At 53.4% G+C, this 9,229-nt stretch overlaps 1 protein-coding gene across 1 annotated transcript in view; it reads right to left on the bottom strand.

Annotated features, from left to right (window-relative positions):
• SFMBT2 (Scm like with four mbt domains 2) overlaps positions 1–6,394 on the bottom strand; it is a 219,919-nt gene extending 213,525 nt beyond the window's left edge. Inside the window, exon 1 of the mRNA XM_081091132.1 lies at positions 6,213–6,394. The gene's annotated coding sequence lies outside the window, so the exon portion shown is untranslated. The remainder of the gene's footprint in view (positions 1–6,212) is intronic.
• Between the last annotated feature and the right edge of the window lie 2,835 nt (positions 6,395–9,229).

Genomic DNA, 9,229 nt, shown 5'->3' on the forward strand with positions numbered 1-9,229 from the left:
AAGAAATGACCCCACGTGGAGCTTATGTCATTTAACAACAACAGCACTTCTGCATAGTGAACTACAACCCACTATTTCACAGATATCATCTCCAGCCACTGTCAACCAACATCATAGTGTTTTCACTATACTTTGCAGACAGGAGTCCAAAAGGTGAATCATTTGGCCATGCCTGCAGAGATGCTGAATCACAGAATTTTCCCCTAAGAGAAGCACAGAGATCTCTGAGTGAGATTCCAGTCCAATGCATTCCTTTTGTAGATAAGGAAGATGAGGCTCAGAAAGCTGACATATTGGTCCTATGTCACACAGCTACACAGAAACAACTCTGAAGCCAGAAGCCACGCCTGCTGATTCTGTCTTCTCTCCTCCTCTGTGAGAAATCTTCCTTACAAAATAGAGTTGTTAGATCCTGGATCACCACACTGAATGCACAGGTTGACTTTCTGGTTTATTGTGACAAGCATAATTTTCTTAATCTTTTTTAATTGGTAAAATGGGGACAGTTAAGTTGTGTGGACCCCCAGAAAGAAGATACCTACTAAGAATGGCTCCTGGTGGCTAAATGGACTTAAATTTTTAAAAAGAGAGCCCAGCAGCCATTTCTACACAGGAGCCCCTCACACAAACTGAAGTTCAGGGAGAAGCCTGCATTGAACTACCTGCCTACTGTTTCTGCCTTCCTAAGCCAAGCTTTATAAAGGAGGTCCTGGAATCCTATTTCAACCAGTAGGACTGATGCTTTTCCCATCCAATCTTAGCGGCACAGCTATATTCCCCATCAGCTTTGACATGGACCAATCAGAGCAGCTCTGTTCTGACCAATCAGGACAGTGCTTTTTGTACCAACCAAACTTTGAAGATTTGCAGCCCTTATTTGCATTAGGATGGACCAGGGACCTGGGGATTTTCTTTTTTCTTTGTAAGTCAACTCTCCTCTGGCCCTGGGAGTGCAAGTTCCCTTTCCACATAAGACTGTTTTCCTGCTGAGCTGAAATACCAAAGATGGCTTACTGACCTCAGCAAAGCAGACCAGATCAGCAAGGAGCAGGGCTGAGCAGAGCTGTCTAACCGGAGGGGCCTGGCCCAGGATTGCGTCCTACCCCTGATGTTTTCACAGCCAACTGTATCACAACTCAACTGTTTGGCACTGAATAAAGTTTCCTTCTTCACTGCACCTCAGATTGGGGATTCCTACTGTTACCAACGACATGACATCAGTTGACACTGACAGTTGCTACCAGAGTGATATAGATGTTAAGAACAGTTACAAAAAACACACACACAAAATGTGTCTTGAATTATGGATTCTAATTTCATTTTGGCACAAGGAACTCTTACAAATTCTTTATGATCACTACACTGCTAAGTGAACTCCAATTATTCCAAATATTGAAATACTAAGAAAGAGAGATGTCCAAACTTATACTACTATAACTAGAAGTAATTCAAATCCCACTGTAGACCATTTTTTGTTTAAATTACTGAAAAAAATAATTATTTCACTTTGATATCCTGACAAAAACGTTAAGGCTTAAGAACAGACCCTGCAGAGTCTGCATCTTCATGGCACATGCTTCTTAAATCCCAAAAGCACTGTATCAATGAAATGGAACCTTCATTCACTTACTGCTCAGAGAAGCATCACCAGCGTTTCTTTTCAGGTTGGGCAAGTCCTTTGGGGACACTAGCATATAGAGAAAGGTGGAAAATGCCACTGCTGCCAGAGTGGCAGAAATGGGATTTGATGAAATGGTTCCATACCCCCGGGGCAGCAAAGGAAGGTCTTGTGATAAAAGGGAATAGAGAGGATAGGCCAATCCTAAAATCATGAAGGCTTTTTCTACTTTCTTCAGGAACTTATGCTGACTTCTTTTTATTAAGTCAAGAATCATGAAGCTAGTTGTTTATAACTAAAACATTTAAAAATAATTCATCTATAATTTCTGCAAGAAAACATGAAGAGGAAAAGCTCTCTCACAAATGACCCATCATTATTGAAATTCATGTTCCAACAGAATAGCCTGTTTGAGGTTCATGGTGCAGGTATACTAATGAGAAATGAGAAATTCATCAGGTCTCATCCCAGCAGGTCTCTGCCGTCACTACTAGACCAACAGGCTTCAAAAACTGGGTGGTTGGTGGCACTCTTCTCTAGAGTGGGGGCCACTGAATCGCCCTGCCACTGGAAAGTACGTGGTTTACACTGGCCCAGGAAGTTCTGCGCACAGTGCAAACTTTGGTGGGGGACTAGGAGGGTCCCTGGTGTGGATGGGGGTGTACATGCCGGTGTCTCCTCATCTCTTTCAGGCAGGCAGCTTGGTCCCGGCACTAGCTAAGGTCATTTGAGACAGTATTTACGGAAGAGAGGAAGTAATGTGTGCAAATATAACGCTTAGCAGGGAAAAAGTGGTAGACCTCCTATCTCAAAGGATAGACTGGCCAACAATTCCTTCTGATCATCAAGGCTTCTTTCCTACCCCACCCCCTCCCCCACCCCACCACTTAATCTGCTCAATCTCTCCCCACCCCTGACTGCCTCCCCAAGAAATGAGGCCGAATTTAAGCCTGCTTTCTGCGTGTTCTCCGACCTGGTAAAACATGGGTCCATTTGCTCTGTGTAGTCACGCCAATTGATCCCCCGGGTCCCTCGACAATGGCGCAAGATCGGAGAGATGAGAGAAAGTGGAGGGCCGTGGCGATGGACCCGGATTCAGATAAGGTTTCCCTTCCTTGAATCCTGTTTCCCACCGGATCCGCCCCAAGAGCGCCGCTGGAGCCGACAAAACGTAGCGGAGAACAGCGGTCTCCGGGCCTGGGCCGGGAGCCCGAGACCCTCCAACGCACCCGCGGGGTGCAAGGAGGCAAAGCAGAGGACGCTCTGGGCGAGAAGACTGACTACTGCACCGAAAGGGGAACGAGTCTCCGAATGGCCAGTCCCCGGCGCCCTGCCTTTCCCGAATCCCACCCAACTCTGGAAACCCACAGATCTCGTAAATTCCGAAAGCGAAACTGCGAGCAGGTCTCTATAAGTTTGGGAACCGCCTCCCAGGCTTCTTGGCATCGCCTCTGCACTCCCCACGCCACAAATGCCACCAAAGACAGGCGACCCCTCCCGCAAGGCCACCCTCCATGTCCCCGAGCACCTCCCTCGGCTTTTTACTGTAAAGGTCCCCCAGCCCCAGGCCGCCTGTGTCCCGAGTCTCCCTGCCCGCCGCGGGGTACAGGGCGGTGGTCCGCCGGGCTCCTCCTGCTCCTCCCCCACAATAAAGGGAAACTTGGGCCCTTCGAAATCCTGTGGAATGTTCTTTGTAATCGGTCGTACATTCGCCCTTCCACGGCAAAGCTCGGTACAAAACCGCAGGTTTCGAGGCGCTGGGGGGAATCGTGCGCTTGTCAGCGGCGACGTCAGGAGGAGGAGGAGGGGAAGGGTTCCCGGCTGAAGCTGCAGTTTACAGGCACAGAGCCATTTCCACTTCATCGGAGCCCACGGGAGAGCTGTCCCCGAGAGGACGCCCCGGCAGCGCAGGCTGGAAGCCCTGGGGGCGCGCAGCGCGCTCGGCCCCGGGAGGCGGAAGGCGGCTTCGCCGAAGTGCCGCCCGTCGCTTATCCTGGCTTCCCACGTGAGAGGGGAAATCTGCCGCAGGGTCTCCAAACCTAGTGACGCTTAACCCTGACCCTCCCACACACACACACCGGACACCGCGAGAGACAGGACGCTCCACGCGGTGTCTAAGTGGAGAGGACGAGATGATCCTAGGATTCCCTCCCCCCACCCCCACCCCAGGCCCCTGAAAATGCCCAAAGACCACGTTACTGCATTAACTACAAACCTAGCCAACACTATGATTTAAAAGCGTCTCAGTGCACTTGGCAGATGTGACATCAGGCTCACCGGTCCAGAGAAGGGCACCTGGACATGCCATCGCCAGGCTCCGGGGACCGTGCGCGGCAGCCGCGTGGCCCGGGTCCCACGGGTCCCTCTCGCAGCCACTGCCGCGAAACCTCTGCTCGGCGGCTGCGTCCAGGCCACTGGCGACCCCTGTTGGGGACCTCTGTTTACAGCCAAGCGAGCTCGGGTTTGCTTGCTTTCCCTTGGGCTCCCCTTACAGGCTCCAACTTTGACCCCAAACTCCAGTTCCAGACCCTCCCCGGCCCCTGATGCCAGCCTTTCTCAGGCACCTGGCCACCTACTCAAACCGCAAGGCGACAGCCCCGCCCGCTAGCTGGGAGGACGCCTCTCTCCAATCGAGCCCTCCAGGAGCCGGACCTGGGCTTAGAGACACTTTCTTCAGAGAACCTTTTCCCCACCCCCCACCTTCCTTAGAGCGCAACACCAAAGCAACTCGTTGCCACGACCGCCTCGACCCTACACGCTTTATGGCGGAGGTTCCACTGCCCCGGCTTTTCTGCCGCTCCACGTTCACCCTCCCCACGCCGCGGGCGCGGACGCGGGCGCGGGTCCCTCACCTCCCCACCCCATCGCGGCGCGAAGCGTCGCAGGAGCCACTGCTAAGGGCAGCGCGCCCCCGTGCATGCACACACAAAACCCCACAGACTTCTGCAGCCTACTTGCACCCAATACCCTGGACCTTTGAGTAACTGCTCTTCAATAGCACCTTCTCGCTCCACCTACTCCGAAGCTTTACTGCACAAGATCCAGCATACAGAGAGAAAGCGAGCGCGAGAGCTCGTCTCATAAAAAGCCGAAATAAATCATTCCTTCTTCCCTCCTGTATTTTGCACCACGTGTCAGCAGTTTGTCACGTCAAATCATGGCAGGATCTGGTTCCAAGATGCACGCACACACACATTCGGGGCGGGTCTCTTTGACATCACCACCGAGCCCCCCACCCCCCACCTCCGCAACTGCACACACAGGTATGCGCGCAGACCCAGAAGCACACCGCCCTTGTGCTTGCAGGCCCCAGGCCCCGCCAGCGACGCCCCTTTCCCCTCTAGCAATGGACTAGACACGCAGACTTTGACCACGGAAAAAACGAGGGCAGCTCATTTCCTCTCCTTTTCCCTACTTAATTCGCTAAAGCAGCTCCGGGAGTAGCCAAAGAAAGCAGAAACTAAGGGAAGGCAACTCCAGTGGCGTTTTTTCCCACTTCAAAACCTTTATTTTCAGTTTTTAAAAGCCACCTTAGCCCGCCATATTGGAACTGGCACGGTTTCTAAATACTCCTTCCCCGCAGTTGTAGCGCTTCCAAGAAAACACAAGTACCGATCGGGCTCTGGACGCAAGTCGGGCCACTGCGAATCAAACACTTCCCACTTCCAAGGCTCTCCCTCCCCCGGCTTAATTCTCTCCTGCCACCCGGGGTCAAAATCAATAAATATATGTAGCAGTTCCTACAGTTGTTGTTTTTGGCGGATTTTACACACACACACACACACACACACACTAAAAAAATAACTCCAAAGCCAGATCAGGTTAGTAATTTTGAAAGGAGATCATATGAAAGTAGACAACAGGAAAGCCCCAAGTGACAGGATATTACTTTAAAGAGGAAAAAAAAAAAAAGAACAAAAAGATCATCCACGCCGGAACACGCTCCAAAACTACTACTGACAATTTCATTTCAGCTGCACAGGCAAATATTTCCAAGGGGGCGATTCCGAATGTGTACCGATTTTTCACCCCCTGGATGGTTTGTCTCCAGTCCTCACCCCACCATCCTTCCCCCCAACACACCAACACACACACACACACACACACCAAAAAAGAGAGAAAGACCCCAGCTAGGAGCTCAGGGGAACAAGGGCGGGCGGCTGCGTCGCTAAAAGGAGCGCAAATGAAGAAGGTGGGCGGCGGGAGGGGACAGCCAGCACCCGGGGAGGAGGGTACTTTGCAACTACGGACTGCCGCCCGGAAGGCCGGGGGTTTCAAAGCCGAGGGACGAGGGGAAAGGGGACAGAGGAAGCAAAAATGACAACCCGGAGCGCAGAGCGGAGTTTGGGGCTCTGCTCAAGTGCTGTCGCTTTCTCCTCCAGCCTTTCTCTTTCGCTCCTCTCGCTCAGCCGCCCCCCCGCTCCAGCCCCCCTATCCCAGGCTGGATGGAGCTTCCCGTTTTTCCTAAGCTAAAAAAAAAAAAAAGAAAGAAAAGAAAAGAAAAAAAAACTGACCGGCGCACTCAACCTGCGGGCCGGAGGTCTGCTGGCGCGGCGAGCGGGGCGCGGGGACAGCGGCCGGCGCGGCGTCCTACCTGGTGAAGTTCGTCCTCCCCTCGGCGCGGACCAAGGCCCCGGGCGCCGCCGGCGAGGACACCGGCCTCGCTCGCAGGCTCTGCCTGGCTCCCGCTCGCTCAGCCCCGCTTGCTCCCAGCCCGCCGCCTCCCTCGCGCGCCCGCTTCGGTCCTCCGACTCCCACTACAGCCTCATTCCAATATGGCATCCTCTCTGTGCGCATGCCCGGCACTCTTTTTTAAGATTATGATTTTGTGTGTATGCAGCGAACTCCTTCAACGACCTTTCCCAGCGCTCGCAGACTGTCTTAAACCAATTAGCCTGCGGGGCATGCTCGACTCCTTCCTCGGCCCCCCCGCCCGGCACACCACGCACAGCACACTGGCACCTTTCACGCTCACGCGGCCCCCTCTCCAGCCCGCTCCCCTTCCTCCTTTCCTGGAGCTCCCTCCGTACACAATCTGCAGAAAGTTACATTACAGGCTTTTCCGCAGATCCGTGTGCAGGGAAATCTGGGCACACTCCGCGTCTCACTGGACACTTTGTTTTCTCGGTTTGCAATCCCGCGGTCGACCGAGGGCACACGCCAACTTGCGCTTTATCCGCCACCGACTCTGTAGGACCTGAGTGAAATTCAATGCGCTCTAAGCCACCTTTGCCCCGCCCACTGCGCCCCACCCTGCAATTAAATTGAGCCTTTTCTATGGAAATTAAAATATTTCCTAGACCCTAAGGGTTGGCTGAAGGGGGCCCGGGAGAGGTTTTCCAGTTGGGGCTGCTCTGGTGAGCTTGCTGCTGCGATCTGCCGGGGCTGGGCAGGACGCAGGTAACCAGGGTCGCCACGGCTTCTCCTGGGGCAATGCCCAGGCCCGGATCCCCGAAGAAGGCACCCTGGCCTGGGGTAGCTATTGTGGGGCGGGAAGGAATCCTGCCAGAGTTCTCGTGGCCCTTGGCGACTCTTGGAGTGAATAGGAGGCAGCGCAGCCGAGAGCAAGGCAGGGTGTCCAGCCGGCGAGTGCGGGTCCGCCGGCTCCTTGCCCGGGGCATGGGAAGAGGACAAAGAGGATCTTCCAGTAACTAAGGCTCAATGACTGGGCAAAGAATGAACGAAATATTCCCAAATTCGGAAAAGCTGGTGACGCCGAATGGGCAAGAACGAGAACTTCCGAAGGTGGGCTTCGCTGTGCTGACGAATGAGAAGATGCTGGTTGGGGGCTGTAATCTATTTCCCCGAGAAATAGAAAACGGATGTTTCTTGGAGGGAGGAGGGGTTGCTCTATTGCCGCAGGGGATAAAATTACCCCAGTCTCCCAATCCTGTGTCCACCTCTTTCCTACGAACCCCTCATGCAGGCCCCAAAGGTTCAAGAGGACCCCACGCCCCCGGCTCCTTGGGTGTGCACAGCGCCTCCCACCCTCCAGCGCCCCGCCACCCGAGCAAGTCCTGGAAGACCAGGAAGCTCCAGCAGGTGAGATCTTTGGAGGAGAGGATGCTCGGAAGGGCGAGGGGCAGGGGCGGGACCCTGAAATGGACTCGGCCAGGCAGTCTGACCGTGCACAGGACCCGCAGGAGTCCTGCCACGTGGCTTCTTTCCCCGACATCGCGGCCCCACATGATCTAGAAGAGCCACGGGAGGAACATGCCTGGAAGCGGCTCTCGTCAAGCCACAAAGCCTGGGGCTCCTCTGCTCAGACAAGAACCCCCAAGCTACGGAGATCCTGGGCGCGAGTCCGAGGCAGGGAGACCCCGCGCATTTACGTCGTGGAGAGCACTCCACGATGTATGAAACGCCTTCCTGTAACACGTACCTCTGAGGTGGCATCTTGAGTCAAGCAACTCACACAGTTTACACTCTAGCCCAAGTCTGCATCTCCTCTAGCTTCCGGGCCCCCTTCCCTTGGAGACACCATGCAGGTCCCCCGAGATCTCTAAAGGCCAGTGAAGGCAAACTCCTCAAACCAACTGCATCCTGCCCGGCACCCCTAGCCCCGAAGTGCCTCCCTCTAGGTCGTGGGGCCGCTCCCAAGTGACTCCGACGGAGGAAGCCAGAATGTTGACTCCAGCGTCTCCTTGGTTCTACCGTGCCGTCTCTTCTCGCTCCTTCCACGTACAGTCTGGCCGGGAGGGAAGGAGGGAAGGGATGGGACAGTCGCTTCCCACGAGCACTTACCCAGCCTGAGACCTAGTCTGTGCACTCTTACCCTCCAAGGGGTCACCAGCGCAAACACTGCAGAGCGCGAGGCGGCCCGAGGGCTCTGAGTGCGGGTCCTCCTCCAGCCTGGCTCCCCGCCCGCGCTGCGCACCCGACGGTCTGCACTCCTCCCATGTGCGATCCAGCCCTCGAGGCCGCTCTCAATACCCCTTGAAGGGACCGAGGATCGCTCCTCGCTCCTGGAATCCCCTAATCCCGCGGCTCTTTTTTAGAGAAAGAACCTATATTCCCTCTCCACCAGCTGTGGCTATGAGAGAGGCAGCCAGCTACTGCGCCGACTCCAGGCTTGTTTACGGTTTTAAGTCATTATTATGCACGGAATGTTATTTCATCAAAATAAAAAACAAATGCAAAGGAACTCTAATCCCTAACTTGGTGATGGTGTACACATTATGTTCCGGTTCCTCCAAGGTAATTGAGTCTCTGTTTTTGGTACTCAGACCCTTATATTACTTTGTATGTCTACAAAAGTGTGGAGGAGTTGGAATTTTTTTGTACTACGACAAAGAAAGAAAATCATGAAGCCAGAGCACACAATTATTGCATTGTTATCACAAAGAATCTCAAATTGTCTATGGTGAAACTTCTCAAAGGTTGTCAGCCTTCTGCTTTTGTATTGCTTTTTCCATATGACTTCTTAAAAGTTTCTTAGCTTTTTTGTATTCTCTCTCCATTCTCCTTCATTCAAGGACACCAAAGAGGCAAATGAAAATTGGTTAGAAGACTCCCCAAGGCAATTAAAGCAGCCCCTTCATCCCACTCCAATACCTTACAACTTTCATTTTTATTTCAGAACCAGACACTTTAGGGATATGGATATCCAGG

Source organism: Myotis nattereri (assembly GCF_964212035.1).
Source record: "Myotis nattereri genome assembly, chromosome: 1".
In the NCBI taxonomy this organism is placed as follows: Eukaryota; Metazoa; Chordata; class Mammalia; order Chiroptera; family Vespertilionidae; genus Myotis; species Myotis nattereri.